General features: G+C 37.9%; 1 protein-coding gene across 1 annotated transcript in view; it reads right to left on the reverse strand.

The window, feature by feature from the left end:
* Nucleotides 1–708: 708 nt before the first annotated feature.
* TSC22D2 (TSC22 domain family member 2) overlaps nucleotides 709–25,587 on the reverse strand; it is a 91,657-nt gene continuing 66,778 nt past the window's right edge. Inside the window, exons 2-5 of the transcript XR_012129453.1 lie at nucleotides 8,664–8,812; nucleotides 7,812–7,929; nucleotides 2,655–2,779; nucleotides 709–881 (exon numbers count right to left, since the gene is read on the reverse strand). The gene's annotated coding sequence lies outside the window, so the exon portion shown is untranslated. The remainder of the gene's footprint in view (nucleotides 882–2,654; nucleotides 2,780–7,811; nucleotides 7,930–8,663; nucleotides 8,813–25,587) is intronic.

Consider the following 25,587-nt stretch of genomic DNA (forward strand, 5'->3'; position numbering starts at 1 on the left):
TATTGTAAAATAAATAAATAAATAAATAAATAAATAAATAAATAAAAAATGAAAGGTCCAGTAGCCAGGGTTCTCACCTGGCCTTGGTCAGCTAGCTCACTACACACGTGTGGGCAATATGTTGCTATTGACTCTATATAAAGAGCTCCACCCAGTGCTCTGGGTGACATGGTGGTACAGCTGCAAGGCTGCAGGAGAGCAGAGCAGAGGCTGGAGTGGTGGTAGCGCCGAGGACAGAGACTGGGATAGCTGTGTGGGCAGAGAGGGCCAGAGGCAGAGACCGCTTGCTGCATAGACTCGCTCCAAGTAATGGGATTCTAATGATTGACCTGCCACTGTAGAAATAAAGTTGGGTATAACCCTTTCACCCCAAGAACGTTCTACTGTCATTTCTTTGGTCACATTGAATCCATAGTTAATTTTCTTGGGGCTGAAACCCACTGGCAAGACATCTCCATGGTATCAAGTAAAGCGTCTGAGGGATTCACATGAGTATATTTGCATATATTTCACATTTACTTTTGTATGATGCATAATCTTAGAGATGGTTAAGAATTTGTTAATATTAATCCAGGTGTTTCATTTCTCCCAGTTCTATCCATTTTTATTCACCATCCCCCACTGTGGACCGTAATGAGGAATATTATAAAATTTTTCAGTTGAAAAATTTAGGAAGACTTACCTTTCAAAATGAAGAATATTCTTGCATATTTTTCTTTTCTATGTCCCTTTCAGATCCCATCAATCTTCAGTCATAGTAGTATTTCTTTTATGCACTTTGATCACCTGTGAAGATTTGGCTTATTTTTTGTCTCCCCAAAGAAGGGCCCTTTGTCTCTGCTCCACTGATGCTTTAATCTGGGATTTTCCAAGAGCTGAAACTGAAAAACATTATTGATTTGTGAGTTTGCTGCTTGAATGACTGTAAATTGTGACAAATTAACTCTTCTTTGGTGTCCACACCTGTGAACATGATCATTTTAGAGCAAAAGAGAAGTCCTGAATGAGTACTACTGTATTTCATGACATCCAAGATGCCACTGTTTGTAGGAAGGACCACTATTTTATGTATTATGAAATGAAAGAGAATGCTGCTAATTAAACTATGACACAGTGTCTCAGCTGAAGTCCTTGTGCAATAAGTGGTTACACAAATCTCTCATTACTTTGACAAGTTTTTCACTTATTCTGAGGGATTTGTCAAGATCCCCAAATTCACTGAGGTGCATTTCTTGGCAGTGATATACCTGTGCTTCTCAAACTTGACTGAATCACCTGGAGTGTTATTAAAATGCAGATTCTGGTTCAGTAGGTCTGGGGTGGGGCAGAAATACTATATTTCTAATAAGCTCCCAGATGTTGCTGCTGGTTACACCAACTATGGAGTAGCAGGGTGACAGGCAATCTTTACACGGATCTCCTTCACAAAATGCAACTCCTCTTCATGTACTTGTGGATATTTTCCTTTCTTAAGTCTCCTAAAGCACTTGCTTGGAGCTTTGCAAGAAAATATAGAGCTGCAATAATTCCTCCAATGACAAATATTTGCTTTATAAATGTCAAACTTAAGACCTGCACCTTTGCAACTAGGACTTTCTTTGTATACAATGATTTTTTATTTCAATACTGAATTGTAGCGTGAACATTTTGAAGACATTTTAAAGGGCAATAAAGCTTAACATCCAATAGAACAATGCACACAACTCAATAGAAGTGAAAACAATATGGACAGCCATGACCAAGTTCATGAATGCACAATGACAACTACGTCACAGTGGCCACCTGCACAGCAGTGAACACAAGATGCCATTAGGTTGTATAACTCATTCTCATTTCTCTGTAGTAATAAAATATGAAAGAAGTAGAATATATGAAAAATATAATGACAGCATATTAAAAATATAAGAATCCTAGGAGTGCAAAGAAAGACATTGGAAATGAAACTATATAAAGTACCTAGCACTTATTTGTTCATTCATGATACATTTATTGAGAATTTACTATAGGATAAGGCACTGTGCTTTGTGTAAATTGCAGTGAACAAGCAGATCCACAGTTCTGCCCTCATGTAGCTTACAGTTAAGCTGGGAGACTGACATTAAAGAACTACAACCAATCCTCAGAAATATAGTCAATCCTATGGATTCTATATTTGCAGATTAGGCCATGTACTAGTCTGCTAGGGCCATGTGGATAAAATAAAGGTTCCTGTGGCCAGGATTCTCACCTGGCCCTGGTTGGCTAGCTCACTACACATGTGTGGGCAATACGTTGTTATTGACTCTATGTAAAGAGCCCTGCCCAGTGCTTTGGGCGATGTCGTGGCACAGCTGCAAGGCTGCAGGAGAGCAGAGACTGGTGGTGGCAGTGCCGAGGGCAGAGACTGAGACGGCTGTGGGGCAGAGAGGCCCAGAGGCAGAGACCAGCTTGCTGCATGCAGACTAGCTCTGAGTGGACGAGATTTTAGTGACTGACCTGCTACCATGGAAATAAAGTTGGGTATAACCCTTTCACTCCAAGAACGTTCTACCGTCATTTCTTTGGTCACATTGAATCCATAGTGAACTTGCCCAGAGCTGAAATCCATTGACAAGACAGGCCATAACAAAATACCACAGACTGTGTGGCTTAAACATAGCAATTTATTTTCTCACAGTTCTGGAGGCTAGAAGTCCCAGATCAAAGTGCTGGACATTTCAGTTTCTGGCAAAACTTCTCTTTCCTGCTTACAGATGACTGATTTCTCACTGTGTCCTCACATGACCTTTTCTCTGTGCACCTGTAAAGAGAAAGAGAGAGAGCTCTGGTGTCTCTTCCTTTCTTATAAAGACCCCAGTCCTGTTGGGTTGGGGCCTCATCCTATGAGTTCATTTAACCGTAATTACCTCCTAAACACACTATCTCCAAATACAGTCACATTGAGGGTTTAGATGTCAACATGTGAATTTGGGGAGGTCTCAGTTCAGTCCATAACAACCTGTTTGCTGAAATTTATGTGTAACCCCAAAATCAATACTTGCAGTGTTTTCATGGACATTCATAGACCTACACAGAGCATCAAAAAATTTGTGTTGCCTGATGCTTGCCTTCCCAGTTGAAGTCAACAGAATGACTGCTCTGCCTTCTTGTTTCAGCTTTCATACTGTCGTCGATTTTTGTGCCACTTTTTTTTCCATTCCTGGGCTTTTTGTGGATAATTTTGCCGCTTAAAATGGAGTGCAAGCACAGTGCTGAAATGCTCTCTAGTGTCCTAAGTGCAAGACTGTGATGTGCCTTATGGAGAAAATGTGTGTGTTATATAAGCTTTATTCAGGCATGAGTTGTCCATTGGTTCAATGTTAGTGAATCAATAATATTTATTAAATAAAATGTCTTTAAAGGAAACACACATAAAACAATGTTATATATATATTGATCAGTTGATGAAAATGTGCCAGAGGTTTGTAGGAACCCCGCCTGTATTTTCCTCAGAAGCAGTGATTCAGTATTCGCTAATTCAGAATTCATGGCAACTTACAGGCTCTAACTATCAGGAATAACAAGAATCAATTGTAATTATACAATTAACTACTAAATTGTAATTGTGATATGAAGGAATATTACAAGTTTCTATGAGAAAGTTCTATAGACCCTTACATAAGGATGCAGGTCTATGTTTAATATAGTATTCATTTAACCTATTTGTATAGTGAAAAAAATACTGTATATCAGAAAAAAAAGAACGAAGGGATGAGAGGTGAAATTAGCATTGGATTTTCATTATGGAATATGTGTTCACTGCATTCAAAATGTGATGGTCTTAAGGATGCCCACTCTCCCCACTTTTATTCAACATAGCATTGGAGGTCGTAGCCATGGCAGTCAGACAACACAAAGAGATAAAAGGCATCCAAATTGGTAAGGAAGAAGTTAAACTGTCACTATTTGCAGATGATATGATATTATACATCTAAAGAAGTCACCAAAAAATCTACTAGAACTAATAACTGAATTCAGCTGAGTTGCAGGACAAAATTAATACACAGACATCTGTTGCATTCCTATATACTAATGATGAACTTGCAGAAAGAGAAATCAGGGAAATCATTTACAATTGGATCAAAAAGAATAAAATATCTAGGAATAAATATAACCAAGGAGGTGAAAGACCTATACTCTGAAAACTACAAGACACTCATGAGAGAAATTAAAGAAGACACCAATAAATGGAAATCTATCCTGTGGTCATGCATAGGAAGAATTAATGTTGTCAAAATGGCCAACCTGCCCAAAGCAATCCCTATCAAAATATCAATAGCATTCTTCAATGAACTAGAACAAATAGTTCTAAAATTCATATGGAACCACAAAAGACCCCAAATAGCCAAAGAAATCCTGAGAAAGAAGAACAAAGCTGGGCAGGGGTGGTTATGCTCCCTGACTTCAAGCTCTGTTACAAAGCCACAGTCATCAAAACAATTTGGTACTGGCACAAGAACAGACCCATAGATCAATGGAGTAGAATAGAGAGTCCACATGTATGGCCAATTAATATATGATAAAGGAGCCATGAATATATAATGGAGAAAAGACAGTCTCTTCAATAACTGGTGCTGGGGAAACTGGAGAGCTACATGCAAGAGAATGAAACTGAACTGACTACAGTCTAACTTCATACACAAAAGTAAACTCAAAATGGATCAAAGACCTAAATGTAAGACATGAAATCATAAAAACTCTTCGAAGAAAACATAGGTAAAAATCTCTTAAACATAAGTATGAGCCATTTTTCCTGGGCACATCTCCTCAGGTAAGGGAAACAAAAATGAACAAGTGGGACTATATTAAACTGAAAAGCTTCTGTACAGCAAAGGACACCATCAGTAGAACCAAAAGGCATCCTTCAGTATGGGGGAATATATTTGTAGATGACTCACCTGATAAGGGGTTAACATCCAAAATATATAAAGAACTCATGTACCTCAACACCAAAAAAATAACCCAATTAAAAATGGGTGGAGGACCTGAACAGACATTTCTCCAAAGAAGAAATTCAGATGGCCAACAGGCACATGAAAAGATGCTGCACATTATTAATCATCAGGGAAATGCAAATCAAAGCCACAATGAGATACCACCTCACACCAGTCATAATGACCACCATCCAAAAAACAAGAAATAACAAGTCTTGATAAGGATGTGGAGAAATGGAAACCCTTTTATACTGTTGGGAATGTCAATTGGTGCAGCCACTGTGGAAAGCAGTATGGAGGTTCCTCCAAAAACTTAAAATAGAAATACCATACAACCCAGTAATTCCACTTCTAGGAATTTACCTAAAGAAAACAAAATCCCTGATCCGAAAAGACATATGCACCCCTATGTTTATTGCTGCATTATTTATAATAGCCACTATATGGAAGCAACCTAAGTACCCATCAACAGATGAATGCATAAAGAAGATGTGGTACATATACACAATGTTATTCAGCCCTAAAAAGAAAAGAAATCCTCCTATTTGCAACAACATGAATAGATCTAGAGGGTATTGGATTCAGTGAAATAAACCAGGTGGAGAAAGACAAATGCAATACGATTTCACTTCTTTGTGGAATATAAAAACAAGGCAAAACAGAATGAACAAAATAGCAGTAGACTTATAGACACTGAGAAGTGACTGGTGGTTACCGTGGAGAAAGGTTTGGGTGTGTGGGTTGGTGAGGAAGGTGAGGGGGTTAAAGGGGCACAAAAAATTCTCAAAAATCATATAAGTAGGTCGCAGGGGTGATGGTACAGCATGGAGAATATTGTCAGTGATTCTGTAATGTCTTCCTTTGTTGATAGATAATAACTGCAGTAGAAGGAGTTAGGATTTAATAATATGGGTAACTGTTGAACCACTGTATTGTATACTTGAAACTACTATAAGGTTGTATACAATTAAAAAAATATGATGGCCCAAGAATATTTCTTTGTTCATTCCTTCGTGTTTTTAACAAAGTAAGGGTCATATAATAGTAGGACTGTCAATGTTGTGTGTTTTTCAGTTACGAATTTTGAATCTACATTAAAAGCTATAAGTGCAAGCAAAATCACACTTTATACGTGGTTTGGGAGAATATCAGATACTGGTGGAAAGTAATCCCAGAATTAAATTAGAAAATTTTCACACCTTCTCCATTCTTGATTCCTAAAGAAGGAAATTAATTTTGGAAAGAAAAACATAGACAAGTCTTTCTTAATTTCCATAATAATTACTTTTTTCCAGTTTAAAAACATTTTCTAATTAAAAATTTTTATCTTGTTATCTTGAGAGGAATTATTTTTTCCAATCCCCTTAATGTCTCATGTTCTAATATCCAACCACCAGGTGGAGACCAAACAAAACTGATAAAAGTATTCCCTCTGTTTTCGGCTCTACACTGAATTTGAGCAATTCCTTAATCTGAATCAGAGGCACCGATAATTTTTTCCTCTTGTGAATAAGACAGTGACCTCTTAGGAAATAAAACCTTACAGATCAAAGACCACATGCAAATTCAAGACAACACAATTTTTCAAAGAAAAAAATTCATGTGTTCAAATTAACGAATTTTGAAATAAAATTGGGAAATGTGCAATTTAATTAAGTCTATTTTCAGGCAACAGTTAGAGGATGAGTGACATGAAGTAGAGAAAAACAGCAGCAAAAAAAAAAAAAAAAAAAAGAGGAAGCAAGCAAGCAGACGCAGACAGGCCTACGCAGAGCGAAACACCGAGTGGTTGAAGGCTGAGCTGGAACAGGAGCATGAGCTGAGTCTCTGGTTGTCTGTGCTGAGGCCAGAACCTTTTTGATCCTTCTTCTTGTCCCTGGGCATGGAGGGTGTCCAGCTCAGCAATCCCACAGGGTTCTTGCAAAGGTGGATTAACCTCCAAGCATCCCCTTTCTGAACTAGGAATTGGGTCTGCCTTTATTTGCAAACTTCAAAGTTTAATGTTAAAATGAAGATTTCTTTTTCTTCCAAACCTGAAAGATTTTTCCACTCCATGTAAAGAAATCACTTGAATTTTTTTAATTTCCCTTTTTATAACTTAGAAGTGTGGTCTCTGGAGGAGGGGGAGATATTTAATACAAGCAGTCAGGTAGCCCAATGTCTACTTTTGTCTTTAAGAGTTTCTCATTCCATCATATTTGGAAGTTACAGTAATTCAAGTGGCCATATAACTGTTCTGAACCTTATTGTCAATCAAACCTATTTTCTATGTGTGTTTGTGAGAGTCATAGTGGGTCACATGCATGTTGCCTAATGAGAGCCTTGGGAAGATGTTCTGTGATAGGAACACAGACAAAATTTCCCTTCTGGGAACACAAGGTAACAGTAGACCCAGCTTCCTGCCTCTTGAGGGATCCAAAAGTTTCAGTCACTACAGCTCACCACAAAGAAGGGGAAATGGCCCGGTGTCTGTAGTTTACTTCTCCTTATTTACCAGGAACTTGAATGCAATGAAATGAGGAGCCAGCTCCTAGGTACAGGCAGAGCTTCTCCATAAGGGTCTCACTGTTCCGATGAAATGTCTAGCCAACTGTCTGGCACAGTTGTTACTGTAACTAGTAAGTAATGGGGGTTTTGGAACCAGCCTCATTGTTTTAGAAAAGGCTGTCTCATGGGTATTGTGAATCACCACCCCTTTATCATATATGAAGCTTTTGTCAAATTACATCATATGACAGTTGGTAGCCTTTTGACAAAAGTGCAATGGCATTCACCTTTCTTCCTGTATCACCTGGGATTAAAAAAAAAAATAGACCAGAAAAGGAAGCTAACACTCTTCTTTAACAAGTATCTACTTACTTCTTGAAGAGCCTTAAAACAACCCAAGTCACCTCACTGGATGCCAGCTGTGTGACCCTGGGCTGCTCGTTCCATGTGCCTGGGTGTCTGATCTAGATGTGGAGGTGCGGCCTCGAGTCTGTGCAAAGATGAAGAAATGTTAGAAACTTTATTTACCTTTTCTCCATCTGGAGTTTGAGGAAAAAATATTAAGCTTTACTAATATTTAATATCTGGATCAAGAGAGAACAAGTGTATAATTTATAAATGTATAAACATGGGTAGTACATGCTAAAAATGTTTTACTCTTAATGGCATATGATCAAAAAAGTGTGGAGATTACTGATCTACACCTTTTGAAGACTCAACTAGATTTAGTGTTTTTTCAAATTGCTGGTTGCAAGCTACTGTTGGGTTGTACAATCAATTTGGTGAAATTTTAAAGAATGAATAAAATAAAATATAAAATAGTGCATTGCTCATAGTAAGAATTAAGTATTGTTCTGTGTAATTTTTCAGACAAACATGTGTGAGTATTGGGTTCCGATATAAAAATGTGTCTCCTGTAGTGGCTTACAGTTTTAAAAAATTGAAAGCAACTGGACTGGAGCAGTGGTTCTCAAAGTGGACCAGTAGTAGCATCTTAGGGGAACTAATTAAAAGGAAAACCCTGCCATCCCATGCCAGACGTACTGTATCAGAAAAGTGAGGGTGGAGCCTGGCCACTGCGATTTAACAAAATGTTGCAGGTGATTCTGAAGAATGCTAAAATTTAGAGCCACTGGCTTGGAACACCTCAGGACTTAGCCAGTTACAAGAATTTAAGACTCTGTTAGATACTTGTTCAACTAAGGCAGTGTTTCTCTGACTTACCTGATCAGAAGAATGAGCTGGCTGACTTGAAAGTACCTCAGAGATTCTGAGCAAGCAGGCCTGCCGTGCCTGCTGTGGGACCTTGGGATCTCTTTCTGAACCAATGTCTCTGGTGATTCTTGTGACCGACCAGTCAGCTTTGGGTGACACTATGGAAAAATGTGGAGATGAGAGAGAGTCTGTGGAACATAACTGTGTTACAGAGCAGAAACTGTGTCACGTCAAACTCAGGGAAATAAACAGTTCAAACCAGAACCTAAGAAGCTAAGAATTGTGGAAACATTCCTGTCTTGCCAATGGGTTTCAGCTCTGGGTAAGTTCACTATGGATTCAATGTGACCAAAGAAATGACAGTAGAACGTTCTTGGAGTGATAGGGTTGTACCCAACTTTATTTCCACGGTGGCAGGTCAATCACTAAAATCTCGTCCTCTCAGAGCTAGTCTGCATGCCGCAAGCCAGTCTCTGCCTCTGGGCCTCTCTGTCCGTACAGCAGTCCCAGTCTCTGTCCTCAGCACTGCCACCACTCCAGCCTCTGCTCTGCTCTCCTGCAGCCTTGCAGCCATGCCACCGTGTTGCCCAGAGCACGGGGCAGGGCTCTTTATATAGAGTCAATAATGACACATTGCCCACATGTGTGTAGTAAGCTAGCCGACCAGTGCCAGGTGAGAATCCTGGCCACAGGAATCTTCACTTTATCCACAATTCCTAAAATGAATGGAATGACCCTTTTCTCATTTTGAATAAGCTGAGGCTGAGATTCTTTTCTGAAAAGCTTGCTTTGGAGTTTGTATAGCACTTCAGCCCTAGCACAGAAGTGCAGGCTCGAAAGTGCTCACTGAATGAGCCTCATATGCCTAATGTAGTCCGTAGGCAAAAGGCCCCAGCTCCTGGACTCAGAGAGTTTAGGTGTTGGAGATGTTCTCAAATTCCTTCATGGATGAACCAGGCAAATTTCAAATACATTTGGGGACTAGAGACCCCACTTTCAAAAGTAACTATCACAGTCAACTTAGTTTTGCTACTACTGAAACTACTGTCTGGTTGGTTGTAACTAAAAATGAAATCTTTGTGAATTAGAAAAACAGTGTCTGCACATTATAAACCTACTCAACAAAAATGTGTATAAAAATTTGAAAATCCTTTGACACCCCAATCCCATTCTCAGCTGTACACCCCCAAGTAATCACTGCTTGTTTGAAGGATACTTTCTTTTTACTATACATATGTAAATGTAAAAACACTTTAAAAACAGAAGTATTATTGATGTCATTTATAATTTTTCAGTACACAGTAGTTCATGGATATGTCACTGTATCATTACATATCTAAACAATTCTATTGAACACCAGTAGATTTTAAATGTTTAATTTGACATTTACCAAACTTATTTGACCTTAGAACATTTAAAAAATTTGGATGTATTTTGACCAAATATCCAAAAGAACTCAAGGCAGACAATATGTGCTTGGAATAAAGGAGACAGCTAAATTATGTGTCCTTAATAGACTAATGCTGTAAGAAATGATATCAATTTAATCGATAGCATTAAGAAATTTTTATAGCAGGAGGATTAATAATAAAAGTAAAACATAATATCATTGTATTTTACGAAGAACAAAGTGTTCTGAGATTAAGTGACATGTTTTCATTTTATGTTTTGTTATAAAATGTGACATAAAAACAAAATAAAGATAGCATTTTGGGGTTATTTTATCACATAATGTAATAGCTGCAATACTGTTTTGAAATAAAAATCTTGTATATGATAAAGTATCAGATCTGTTGCTATATGTTGTCTCATAGCATAATGTAAAAGAATCTTCTCATTTTTTAATGTAAGAACACCGCAACTAGGGAAAAAAACACATTTTACAGTATTATGTATTCTTGATTTAGATGCTCTAAAAATCCTTAATTGTATGGTTGATTGCTCTCTGCTGATTTTTCTAGAAATTCATGGGTACGATCATTCGTTTTTATGTTGATGGGTACAATCATTCATTTTTATGTTACATTTAGAAATTCATGGGTACAAACCATTTTGCTTTTTTTATTTGCACAATGCTTTTGAACAACATGGTTTTTCATTGGAAACTATCTTCTTTCAGCCTTTGGCCCATACAAGAAAACCTTTATAGTATAAGTGTTTAATAATACCATAAACATCAAATAGCTTCAAGTGTGCATGGCAGTTTTGACATAAGACATCTGGCATGGAGTGGAGCAGTCTGCAAGCAGAGAAGGATGTGGACGGAGACAGGCAGAGGTCTGAGCTTCCCAGGCACTTGCACATGAGCTATTTTTCTCCTGCAATTTCCTAGTATTCTGGAGTAGGAAGCAACCTTAGTATTTGCTGAAGATTTGTGGTTTAGGAGACAATTGTTATATCTAGCAAGGGAATACATAAATGCTAATAAGGTGCTAGAGATTTAAGTTTTGGGTCAATTTGTGCTGATACCAGAATCAAACTCCTGGGTATGGATTATTGAGCCCAGTACTCAGGACCAGGAGAGCATATTCTTCCACTGAAAAATCTGCTTTAATTCAATTAATACTGAGAGTGAGGAAGAGAGAAAATAACATTCCATCATGTTCAATGAGGCTTTATAACTTTCTTTTACAGTCTACAAAAGCAGTTTTCTACATGTTATTTCATTCAGCCCTTAGAAACAGGTATTACTGCCATTTTACAGATGAGGAAACTGACACTCAGAGTGGTGAAGTGATTTGTGCAAGTCCCTAGAATTCAAACTTGTACTTATTTGTTATCAAAGCCTATGCTTTATGCACCAAGGCAGGATTTCCTGTGCTTCAGTCATTTGCCTACCATTAAAATTTCTGTTGCATGTACTACTAAAATTGACTAATTTTAAACAATTTTTTACATAAGCATATTTTAAAAGGAAATTTTATATTAGTGATCTTCAAAGCAGGGAATGAAGACTTTACAAAGGGAACCATGCAAGGATAGTTTTACGGCAATTGATTTTCAAATCCATAACTTCCATAAGTACTCTTAACTAACAAGTCTGCCTGGGAATGTGCTCTTCCCTTCTCCCCTCTCCCCATCCTGTTCTTACAATGTGGCTTTGCCCTGGGGGATAAAAACCTCTGGGGTTCAAACTAACAGAGAATTTGAAGTATAAGCTTAGCTACTGACTGGGTCATAAGTCCTTCTGCAAGACAGGAGTTTCTCAATTTTTGATCTTGGCAAAATTGAAGAAGGACATAATTGAGTTTTCAGCTTGTTGATCATAGAAAATGATATCTGACAAGAGTGTGTGGATTTTGAGAGATAACTCAAATGAATTCAAAGATCAATGTTGCTATAACAAAATTCCCATTCCCATCTACTTCTATCAACAAAGCTTTTCAGTGCTGACATGTTTAGAAAGGAAAAATAGAAATGGAATTGATGCTAAATCTGTTTCATTTGACCAGTAATATTCATAAAGGATATACCAATCAACTTAAATTATCAGCAATATTCATCTTATTAAGATAGGTGTTTCCAGTACTGCTTTTCTTTTTAAGTTTGAAATTTATTATGCTTTTCAATATATTTTGGTCTTTGATCAAACGTATGCTGATGTAATTATAATGATACAGTGATAACTAAACTGAGAAAGGAAATGTAACACCTAGAACTTAATGGTCATGGGTAATAAAAATTGTCTTACCTGTTCAGGCTGCTATCATAAAAATACCTAGACTAGATGATTTACAACAGCACAAATTTATTTCTCACAGTTCTGGAGGCTGGGAAATTCAATATTGAGGAGCCTGCAGATTTGGAATCTCATGAAAACTTGTTTTCTATTTCATGGACAGCCATCTTTGTTGTGGAGGAAAAATTTTCTTCTATGCTTTGAGGTTCTTTTTGCTGGTTAAATTGACATGTGACATGTGACAGATTAACAAGAGAAAATCAAATTTAATTTTATATGTGAGAAACCCATATACATGAGAAGTTTGAAGACAGAGAGGTATGTAAAAATGAGGTATACGTGCCCTCTTGAGCTAAGAAATGGGATAGGAACGGGGGCTCCACAGGGGAGGAGGGCAATTCCCAGGGCAATAAGAGGAGCAGATGTTTGGTCATTAGATGTTTGCCCTGCCATACAGATGGGCCATTTAGATAAAATAAATTTTTTTTAATAACTCTCCTTTTGGGAAAAGACCCCAGTTTAAGTTTTCCTAGGTAGTTAAGGGAGGGGCAAAAGCTTCTCTTGAGTCTTCAGTGTCTCAGTTTTCTTCACCTCAAACTAATCCACATGCTTAAGTGGCACATTTTGGGACAGCCTGCTCTTGTCTCTTACATCTTCTTGTATCTCTTGGAAGGGGTGAGGGGTCCCTCTGAAGTCTCTTTTATAAGGGCATTAATCCTATTCATGAGGGTTCCACTCTTATGACCTCATCACTCGCCAAAGGCATCATCCTTAATACCATCATATTTGGGAGTTAGGATTTCAACATATGAATTTGGGGGTGAGGGGTACTCAAACATTCAGACATTCAGCCTATAGCCAAAGTGTATTAGCAGAAGCATATTTTTATTGCAGCAAGTAGAATAGGGTTATAAAGGCTTTCAGGATTAAGAATATATTACATAGGGTCAGGGCTCTTTACCACAATATATAATGGAGCAGCTAATTCTCTGTTTAGCAGTTTGGGGGAGGGCTTTCCTGTGTTCTCAAGGATACTTAGCAGCATTCCTGGACTCTGCCAGGTAGATACCAGTAGCACGCCCCAAGTTATGACAACCACGAATGTGTCTAGATTTACCGAAATTCCCTTGTTGGGCAAAATTACTAGTAGTTGAGAACTGCTGCATTAGTTTATAATTTTGTGGCAAGTAAGATAGAAAATAGGAATTTAAGAGAAAAGGAACAATATGCCATTTCTGCCTGTTAAAGAAGAGCTTGTTCATTTTTAGTTGATAATAGATACCTAACCGATTTAGATCCTACTGCTCCAAGTCACCATATACATGCACAACCAGTTTTCCTTGCTGTTGCGGGTTGAATTGTGTCCCTTAAAAAGAAAATATTGAAATTCTAACCCCTATAGCTCCAGAATATGACATTATTTAGAAATAGGATCATTACAAAGATAATCAAGTTAGAATGGGGTTATTGGGTTCTAATCCAGTCTGACTGGTATCCTTATAAATAGGGGAACTAGAAAAAAGACACAGACATACACAAAGGATGGCCATGTGATGATAGAGGTGGAAATGGGATGGATGGAGCTGCAAACCAAGGAGTGTCAAGGATTGCCTGTCACCACAAGAAGTTGGGAAGACGTGAGAAAGGTTGCTACCTGGAGTCCCCAAAAGAATGTGGACCTGCTGACACTTTAGTTTGGACTTCTACTCTCTAAAACGGTAAGGCTATACACTTCTGTTGTTTTCCAGTTACCCTGTTTGTGTTTTTTTTGTTATGGTAGACTTTGTAAACTAATATACTTGCTATAAAAATAAAATAATAAAAATAAGACAATGCCCTTTAATGTTATTATATTCCAGCAAGTTGCTTAGGAGTCTCCTGAAGACAGGCCTGAGTCTCACCATCTCTTTTATTAAAAGGGAAGAATAGCCCATGTTTGCCCACGTTCACAGCAGCATTATCTGCAGTAGACAGAAGGTGGAAGCAATCCAAGTGTCAATCGAGGGATGAATAGATAAACAAAATATGGTATGTACATACAATTGGATATTATTCATACTTAAAAAGGATGGACATTCTGAAACATGCTACAACATGGATGAACCTTGAGGACATCCTAGTAAGTGAAACAAGCCAGTCACAAAAGGACAAATAGCATATGATTCCACTTGTATGAGGTACTTAGGGTAGTCAAATTCATAGAGACAGAAAGTAGAATGTTGGTCGTCACAGGACGGGGAGGGAAGAATGCGCAGTTATTGTCCAAGGGGTACAGAGTTTCAGTTCTTCAGGATGGAAAGAGTTCTGTGGGTAGATGGTGGAGATGGTCAGCACAAAGATGTGAGTGTGCTTAATGACACTGACCTGTACACTTAAAAATGGTGAACATGGTAAATTTTATGTTGTGTATTTTACCACAATTAAAGAGAAAAAGATGAGTTGTCAATGGTAAGAGAGATGTTAGAGGTATAATAACACAAAATTGAGGGGACCTAGGCATGCAGATTGGAAGTTAACTGAAATTTGAATAACTCCCTAGGTGAATCAATACTATTTTTTGTGGGATAAATGTCTACACAACACCTAAAGTCATCCCACAGGGTGGGAAACTACATCATGTGATAACTTCTCATAAGAAGAGATGTAAGCCACACAGAGCCAGAGACAGGGTTTGGACCTAGGCCCTTTACTCTAAGTCTAGTATATTTTCCTTATAGCACAAAATAAATTTATTTTGAAATAATCACACCGGCTGTTAGGTATTTGAGCAGAGAAGAAGCTGTGAGCCCCACTGCCGTCTGTTAGGTTGGTGGTTGGCAGTGAAGCATTCTGGGGTGAAGGATAGAAAAAGAAAGAACTCTTGGACGTTTGAGTTTCCAGGAAGTCAGGGAGCTTCAAAACAAAAGTAAACTGCCAAAGAGAGAGGCAGTAACCAGAAAAAATAAATACGGTCTCTATTTTATCATTACAATGTAATTGAGGAAGAAAAATAAATATCCACACTTGAAATTTACATATTGTGGGCCTCTTAGAAAACTTAAGTTATTTGATAGCTGTCTGTTTTATTCCTGTTTGAACATTCTGGGGGCCATGCAGCATGAGCAGTCATTCAGGGATAGCTGGAGACAGATGCTCAGAGGCATCTAATCTAGAATTAGAAGCAGGGAAGGTGGGGGATGATTTTGTTAGGTGTGAATGAGAATAGTAGACTATTTTCAGAACAAGTATTATTTGGAACACTGTTTTTACGCCTGGGTTAGAAGATGCATTTTAAATATGGGCTTAAACTTAGTTTCAAAATTGTCTTTAAGCAGGGATTGTATATATAAATTGAATGCTGGGCTCATTATAAATACATGAAGGAATGATCGGACACTGTATCTGCTAACATGATGCAGTATGAGGTGTAAAGCACCGCATAGGAAGCTTCTTGCCTATAGTGTGGAACTTGGATCTAAGCAGGCCTCTGGAGGTGACTCCTAGTGACAGGAATGGGGGAGGGAGGGGAGAGAAAAGGCTCTATAATGACATTTGAGCTGAGATTTCCTTTAAAATACTTCAGCAAAGAAACAAAAGTAAAAGGAATATGCATTAGTTTCCTGTGGCTGTCGTAACAAATGGCCTCAAACTTGGCCGCAAATAAGAGAAATGTGTTCTCTTTCAGTTTGGAGGCCTAAAGTACAAAACCAAGGTGTTGGTAGAGCTACACTCCATCCAAACACTCAAGGGGAGAAATGATTGCTTGCCCCTTGCACCTTTCACCGATTCCAGGCACTCCTTGGTTTGGGCTGCGTCACTTGAGCCTCTGCCACTTCTAAGGCAAAACTCCCTCTATCTCTTTCTTTTTTTCCCCCTCCTATTCTTACTTTCTATTTATATCTCAGCATTTTTCATCATAGGCAGGAAAAATTAATCATGATGCTTGTCCCATGTCTCTGCTCTACTTCAAAATGAGTATTATAGCCAGCATATCAAGAAAATGCCTAAACACAGCTCTCACTCCGCCATCTTGAACCCCGTCCTCCTTATCTCTTTCTTTTAAGGATACATGTGATGGCATTTAGAGTCCACCTGGATAATTCAGGATAAGTGCCTCCTCTCAGTCCTTAACTTTTGCTATACCTTTTGCTATATATGAGCTAATATTTACTGTTTTGCCATATGAGGCAATATTAATCACAGGTTCCTGGGATTAGAATGTGGACATACCTTTTGGAGGGCCACCATTCAGCCCACTATAGAATGGAAGGCAAAATCTTAATAATTGGTAAATTTTATTTACTTATCCAACTTTATGAGAATTAATTGAACAAATGTAATTGTATATATTTAAAGTGTAGAACATGATTTGATGTATCAATTCATTGTGGAATGATTATGAGACTGAGATAACTAACATAGCCATTATTGCACCTAGTTAACTCTTCTTTTTTGCTTGTGGTGAGAATGTTTAAAATCTACTCAGCAATTTTCAAGTGTACAATGCTGTATTATTAACTATATTCACCATGTTATGCATTAGGTTCTCAGAACTTATTCATCTTGATAATTGACGAAGTTGTGTAATGGGCCTATACAAGTTTTAGTTTTGGGTAAGTTTGGCAAATTTCAAAATTAAAACAAATTGTATTTGTACCTCTGGCAATGAACGAGTAACTGAGACCAGATTTAACCCTCTTCCATAAACAAGTAGAAAGCTGGACAAAATAGATGAAACAACTGTTTCCAAACACTGGACAAAAGGCAATGTGGAACTGTGACTGCTGACAGCAGGAAAATAAATTCAATGAGCCCCATAGTCACCCTAGCTTTCTGTATAGAGGTAATTTCCAGATCTCTGCATTGAAAGGGAAAACTCAAATAGGACACAGCAGTTTCAGTGAATTGGGAAGACTGGCATTAGAGTTTGGGGAAGCTGAGGTGGTTGTAATTTGAAGGAGAGAGTGTGGAGGGGAAGGAGCTGAATGGAGATATAGCTCCAGAAAATTGTGCATGGGTCCCACTGAGTGTATTGCACAACAGCAAATTGTACATACATACAGCAAACTTACATGAGACAAGGCAAAGGACCACCTGGAGCTGAAAGAGAAATGTCCCAGAGTTCATTTTGGATTCTAGTCAGAGAACATAAAATCCTCACTGAACAGCCAGACCTTCTGTAGAGACCACAGAGGTGTCATACCTTAGAAGTGGGACTGAAATAGATCCAGAGTAAAGGCTACTCTAGACCTGCTTTTTAAAAAGCTTAAAAATCAGCCTCAAAAATATAAACCTTATCCTCAATTTACTTAACTGGCTGTCAGAACAAAGTCTGACACTTTTTTATGGAAGTTAACAAAATCTAGTAATCGAGAATGTAAAATTTATAATGTCTAGTATCCAAATACTACTAGACATGTGAAAAAGGAAAACATAGTCCTTAATCAGGAGAAAAGTAAACAGAAACAAAGTCAGAAATGGCGGTCAATGGAATTAGCAGATAAGGACTTCAAAACAGCTATTATAAATGTGCATAGGGATTTGAAAGAGAACATTAATATAATGAAGAGAGAAATGGAAAATATAAAAGACTTTTTTTATAAAGGGCAGGTATAAAAAAAACTCACAGTTAACAATGTACTTAATGATGAAAAACTAAATGCCTTTTCCCCTAAGACTGGAAACAAGAGAAGGATGTCCTTTTCTGTTGAATATTTTACTACAGGTTCTTTCAGTACAGTAAAGAAAATAACAGGAGTTGATTAAAGAAATTGGGATTGGAAAAAGAGTAAATCTGTCTGTATTCACAGATTACATAATCTTGTATGTAGCAAATACTAAGAAACCCTCACCCTCCCAAACACACACACAGACACAACTGCTTCAACTAATAAATGAATTCAGCAAGGTTACAGGCTGTGAGATCAATAAATAAAAGTACTTACATCTCTATATACTAGTAAAGAATAATCTGAAAATGACCTTGAAGAAAATTCCACTCACAAAAGCCTTAGAAAGAATAAAATGACTAGGAATAAATTTAACAAGAGAAGTGCAAGAATGGTACACTGAAAATTACAAAATATTGGTGAAAGAAATTAAAGATCTAAATAAATGGAGAATCCATGTTCATGGAATAGAAGCCTCAATATTATTAAGATGACAATTCTCCCCAAATTGATCTACATATTCAACATAATACTTATCAAAATCTCATCAGATTATTTTGTAGAAATTAATACACTGATTCTAAATTTTAATGGAAATGCAAAGAACTCAGAATACCAAAACTGTTCTGAAAAAGAACAAATTTGAGGGTTTAAACAGTCCTATTTTAAAACTTGCTATCAAGCTGCAGAAATACAAAGCTACAGAAATCAAGACAGTATAGTTTTGGTATAAGGAGAGACATACAGATCATGGAACAAAATTGACAGAAATAGGAGTTACATTTACATTGTAAGTGTTTTACATCTATAGTCAATCAATTTTGCCAAGGGTGAGAAGGTGATTCAATAGAAAAAGTATAATATTTTCAATTGGAATCCACATGCAAAAAGTGTAAATTCAAATTCTTATCTCATACTGTATGCCAAAATTAACTCTAAATGGATCATAGACCTAAATCTAAATGTAATGCTAAATATATAAAATTTCTAGAAGAGAACAAAGGAGAGAATCGTCATGACCTTGAGGCAGGCAAGTATTTCTTAGAGTAGACTCAAAGAAGAGGAAACACAAAAGGAAATTCTGATAAATTGTATTTATCAAATTAAAATGTCATACTCAAAATGAAAAAGCAAGACACAGGCTGGGAGAAAATGTAATACCTATATCTGACAAAAGGCTTTATACAGACTATACAAAGACATTTTACAATGAGACAGTAAGGAATTAAACAACCTAATTAAAAATGGGCAAGAGAATTGGAGAGATGCTTCCCAAAAGAAGACATATTAATGACCAATAAGCACATGAAAAGATGCTCAACATCATTCATTATAAGGGAAATGCAAATTAAAATCACAATGAGACACTACTATATCCTCATTTGAAATTAGGGAAAGACAATTTTCAAGTCCTGGAAAGGGTATGGAGCAACTGGAATTCTCAGTGAGAAAATAAAGCATAAACACTTGGGAAAACATTTTGGCTGTTTTTATAATCAGGTTAACTATACACTTACCATGTAAATCATTCCTAGGTATTTATCCAAGAGAACTGAAAACAAAACAAAGATGTGCACACAAACGTTCATGCAGCCTAATTCATAATAGTCCTAAAGAGGAATCAGTCCAAATATTCATCAACACTGATTGGATAAATTGTGGTACATCTCTACAATGGAATACCACTCAGCAATATAAATACATGAATTACTGATAGAGCACTATATTTGAATCTCCAAAATCATTGCACTGAGAAAAAGAAGCCAAGTCCAAGAAAATTTATTCTACATGATTCTATTTATATGAAATTCAAGAAAGGGAAATCGAAAGTGTAAAAAAAACCCAGCCTAGGGCAGGGAATGGGTGGGACTCAACTGCGAAGGGAATGAAGAAACTTTCTGAGGTGATAGAACTGTTCATCTGGACTGGTTGTGGTTACATGACTGTATATATTTGTCAGAACTCATCGAACTGTTTAAAATGGTGCATTTTATTGTATAGGTTATACCTCTGTAAAAGTTGATCAAAATATATTAAAATAAAAAGCTGTTTTAAATAATGTTTCTCTGCTTTGAGTAGTCCCCTTGGAGTACCTAGATTCTAGCCATTTTTGCTTTTTTACACCACTCAGCTTTTCCCCTGGAGGCAGGTAATTTTCTAGCTAAGTAGGATAGAGGGGGAGAGGGGTTTGAATAAGATAAATACAGCTGTTTGATATCTTATCATTAGAATATCAATGTATTTGGAGCATAAAGGGAAACTGGGTTTTAGAGATAGGGAACTGAGTTTTTGTTCTAATTACATATCAAATAGCTATAGTTAATAATAATGTATTGCATAGTGGAAAGTTGCTAAGAGAGCAGATCTTAAAAGTCCTCATCACAAGAAAAAAGATTCTTTAACTATATATGATGATGGATGCTAACTAGACTTATTGTGGTGATCATGTTACAATATATACAAACATCAAACCACTATGTCGCACACCTGAAACTAAAATAATGTTGTATGTCAATTATACCTTTACTAAAAAAAAATTTTATGAAGCTTGACTACCACCAAAAATCTATGAAGGTGATTATTTACCCTATCTATGCTAGGTTTAAAGATTACTACTTGTAAAATTCTTTGCTTATTTCAAGGCTTAAAATTTATCTCGTTTTAATTTGGCACAATTTTGCATTGCATGTGTATGTGCAGAACAAATGAGAAGAAATCAGATAGAACAAATGGCGAGTATTTTCCCATTATCAGCCTGTAATAAGTCCCTGACAAGTATTTCAAAGGCTTTTTGGCAGGAGAGGGGAAAAATTCTCAGAAGTCAAGATATGCAGACTAGCACAAGTATATATATATATATATATATATATATATATATATATATATATATATAGTTGTAAAAAAAAAAACACAAAAAAACCCAGAAAGATAAAACTCTGGTTTACCTTTTGTGAGACTTACTTTCCTACTTTTTTTTTTAAGTGTAATGACTTTATACCCATGTTTCAGCCATCTTATTTTCCCATCCACATGATTTGAAGGCAAAGGATTAAAGATTTTGGCTAATACCATTCTTATTCTGAAGAAATTCTCATGCAACTGGACAAAGACATATGGAGAAACAATTCTGGCTATAGGAGATAATAAAGTGCCATCTAATTGACCATTAATAGGAGAATGTTATGGTAAAGTTTATTATATAGCCATTGAATACTGTGCAACCATTTAAAAGAAGGAAGATCTCTGTGTTATTAGGGCAGGGTGCCCATGATTAATGCAGATTTGTAGAAAGCTAGTTGAAGAAGAATATGTTTAGTATGATCCCATTTATGTTTTTAAAAAACCCACAGAATGAGTATATATATATATATATATATATATGCACGTGTCTCAATTACATGAAGAGAAACTGTTAGTAGAAATTAGCTCTGCAGAGAGGGGTTGAGAATGAGCAGGGAGGGGAGGTATTGCCTATTTAAAAAAATTAACATCTTTATTAGAATTTTCAATGAGCATTTGCTACTTAAGAAAACAGACATTTCTAACAAATAAACAGTGCCCCTACCGTGCACTGATGCTGCAGAAATCAGAGATAATCAGTAAGCTGATTGCAGTCTGGTTGGTATTCTATGGATGGAGACTTACCTTTCTTCATTCCAAGGAGGGTGTATTATCATATAGTCTTCTCATTTTGCTTACCTTATATGATCATCTTTTGAATCACAGAGCTACCTCAGTGCAATCAGAGATGAAGTAATGAATAGGAGTAACTTGTGTACTGCTTCAGTGTAACTTGTTCCAGAAAAGGAGTTTTCTTCTGCGACTTCTAACCCATTTGAGTACAATGTGGAGAAAAACATGGGATATGGCATCCCACAGCCTGGAATCTAGTTCTACCACTAACCAGATCTGAGATTTTGAGTAGGTTTACAAGTCCTCTGGATTCCCTAAACCTGTTTTGCTATCTGTCACATGGGCAAAATACTTGCTTTCTCAAGCCTTACTAGGATAGTCACGAAGATCTAGTGAGATAAAGGTGGTAAAAATTTTGGAGAAAGTAGTTAAACTTCTTTAGGTGACCTGAATTATTATAGTTGCTACTCCGAGGGCCTAAAAATCATCCAGTCTTTCCCTAGAGTTTTTGATCAGAAAGTATTGAGGAAAAATCATGGCCTCAGATAGATGCCTAGAGAGAGGTAAAAAGGCATATGCAAGAGCAAGCATTTATTACATACCTCCCATGGGCCAGGCCCCAGTTAAGTTATGTGTACATTTTATCTGATTTCATCCTCACAGCAAGCTGTGATTTGGTTTTCTCAGGCTACTTTTACAGATCAGAAAACTCAAAGATAAAGAATATGTAACGTAAGTGTGAATCCTCATTCATTTATTCATTCATCCATTCAGTAATAGTACTGGGTACCAGAAAAACAACTGTGAATTACAAAGTAGAAGACCCTGCTTTCAGAGATGTGCCTGTGAGGGTTCCCTGGTTTAAGCTTTCCCAGCTGTCCAAGGGCAAAGGGGGTAGTCTTAGGAAGTTTTATATCACCCAGCTTCTGACCCTTAGCACTGGCACCCTCTCTGCCACATTCCCTAGACTGTTCACTTTATGTCTCACATGTCAGGCCCTGAACCCTGATGCCCTTTCTCCACCTACCCCTGATACGCCCCATCCTGTGCCAACAATCTTGAATGTCCAGGGGCAGAAGCCTGTATTAACCAGTTTTTCCTCCCAAGGTGTGATCACCTGAGTGCAGGGAACGTCTGAGAAAGCTGCATCCGCGAGCGAGTCAGCTGTCATCGCACGGCTTTCCCTACGGCCCAACCGGGACCGGTCTCGGAAGCGGAAGGCAGTGAAAAAGCCGAGACTCCCAGGCTTGAAACTCAAGGTTGCTGGAAGCTAGGGGCAGGCCAGTCTGCAGCCAGAGCCAAGTCTTCACTTGTTTATTCTCTCTGGGGAACAGAACTGGGTAGCCTAAGAGTCCCATTTAAAAAGAGGCTAATATTCCTGGGAAGGGGCTCTTTTCTAGTCTTTTCCAGTGAATGATTAACAAGGACAGTCAACTGGGGGCAGGATGGGGTGGAGACGGGAGAAGAAAGGGAGAGAATTCAGGCTGCAGAAAGGTGGGTGAGACGAGTGGCTAGGAGAGCCACACAGACATCTCATGCCAACCACTAGGTTTGTAAGCTGATGGTCCAACACTGAAACCTCTTGCATCTAGAGCAGGTCCGTTAGAATGAGAAACTGATTCTCGTGCAGAGCCAAGACATGCTTCACAGGCAATAGAACACATGGGTACCAGTGCTGCTGATCTTTATTGCTTTGCTTAGCAGCAATGCTGTACAAGCTATGTGTTACCCATCCCATCCTGTGTTTCTTAGGAAACTTCCAGACTTGTCAGTTTTTAGGGAGAGAATCTCCAGTCCCCATGTGGCAGACAGTAAACACACAAAAATTCATTGCTCATTCATGTAACTCTTCATTTCCTGGATCCTTGGGGCATCCTGACCTGCTTTTCCTGGCTGCGAATGCAGCTTCTGGCCCAGCTCCCACTCTGCCCAGAGATGGCCTTCCCACCCACATGCCTTCAAGGAACTCTTGACTCAGAAGTTAACTCCCAGACTCAGCAGTAAACAGACAAGTCTTCAAGTTGCCATTTCCCATTATCAACTTTTTGGGGGTTATTATTTCTTGGCTTCTTCCTACCAGCATCTGAAATACGGCATTCTAAATCAGTTCCCTTCATTCTCTCTTCTTTTCAGAATGAAATATCAGAGTAAGTCTTCTTCAATGACTCATTATTTATTTTTATTCTCTTCTAGGTATTCAACTCATTATTTTGAAAACTGAGTAATAGAAGGAAATAATTAATTAGGCCTTGCCTTCCTTATATGAACTGTACTTCCTTCTAAAGAACAGTTGATAAGGGCCAGTTCCTCCTTAGAGATGTATTTCACTCATGGCAGAATTAATAGGCTAATGAGTCTAGACAATGATTATCATTGCTGCCAAAATCACAAAACAGAGACAACCAGACATTATGTGAGGGAAGTATACACCACCACTTACATATTAATCTTGCCAAATGTGAACCTGAATGTGATTAAGCTCCTAGATCTAAATAACTAGGAAGGAGAGATGGTTCTACAAGGATCCAATTAGGAAAACTCAGACTTGGAAAAAGCTACAGACAAAAAACCCAATTTTTAAAGAATTTCAAGGAAAAAAAAGCAGGGACAGATAACCTATAGGTTAAAAGAGACTTAAGAGACACGTTAACTCAGAGCAGCCCAGGAAAGACAAGTGGTGACTCTAGGGCCTATCCCTATGCTGATGGACAGTGACTGCAGTGGGGTGTTGGGGGGACTCAATAATATGGGTGAATGTACTAGCCACAATGTTTTTCATGTGAAATCTTCATAAGAGTGTATATCAGTGAAATCCTAATAAAAAATTAAAATAATAATAAAAAAAGGAAACTTAAAAAAAAAGAGAGAGAGGGGAGAGAGTCAAGATGGTGGCGTGACTAGAGCAGCAGAAATCTCTGCCCAAAACCACATATATCTATGAAAATATAACAAAGATAACTCTTCCTAAAATAGAGACCAGAGGACACAGGACAATATCCAGACCACATCCACAACTGCGAGAACTCAGCGCCTCGCCAAGGGACAGCCCGAGCCAGGCCACACCCACAGCAACAGCAGAGATAAACTCCATGGCAGCTGGGCAGGAAGCAGAAGCCCTGTCTGCACACAGCTACCCAGCACAAGCCACTAGAGGTCGCTATTATCCCAGGAGAGGAAGGCCATAAACCAACAAGAAGGGAAGTTCTTCCAGCCATCACTCATGCCAGCTCTGCAAACTATCTCTATCGCCATGAAAAGGCAAAATTTCAGGCAGACCAAGATAGCAGAGACAACACCAGAGAAGGAGACAGACCTAACCAGTCTTCCTGAAAAAGAATTCAAAATAAAAATCATGAACATGCTGATGGAGATGCAGAGAAAAATGCAAGAGCAATGGGATGAAGTCCAGAGGGACATTACAGATGTCAGGAAGGAGATCACAGAAGTGAAACAAACCCTGGAAGGATTTATAAGCAGAATGGATAAGATGCAAGAGGCCATTGAAGGAATAGAAACCAGAGAACAGGAACATATAGAAGCTGACATAGAGAGAGATAAAAGGATCTCCAGGAACTAAACACTACTAAGAGAACTATGTGACCAATCCAAAAGGAACAATATCCGTGTTATAGGGGTACCAGAAGAAGAAGAGAGAGGAAAAGGGATAGAAAGTGTCTTTAAAGAAATAATTGCTGAAAACGTCCCCAAACTGGGGGAGGAAATAATCGAACAGACCACAGAAATACACAGAACCCCCAACAGAAAGGATCCAAGGAGGACAACACCAAGACACATAATAATTAAAATGGCAAGGATCAAGGACAAGGAAAGAGTTTTAAAGGCAGCTAGAGAGAAAAAGGTCACCTATCAAGGAAAACCCATCAGGCTAACATCAGACTTCTCGACAGAAACCCTACAGGCCAGAAGAGAATGGCATGATATACTTAATGCAATGAAACAGAAGGGCCTTGAA

Source organism: Manis javanica, chromosome 3 (genome assembly GCF_040802235.1).
Source record: "Manis javanica isolate MJ-LG chromosome 3, MJ_LKY, whole genome shotgun sequence".
NCBI lineage: Eukaryota > Metazoa > Chordata > Mammalia > Pholidota > Manidae > Manis > Manis javanica.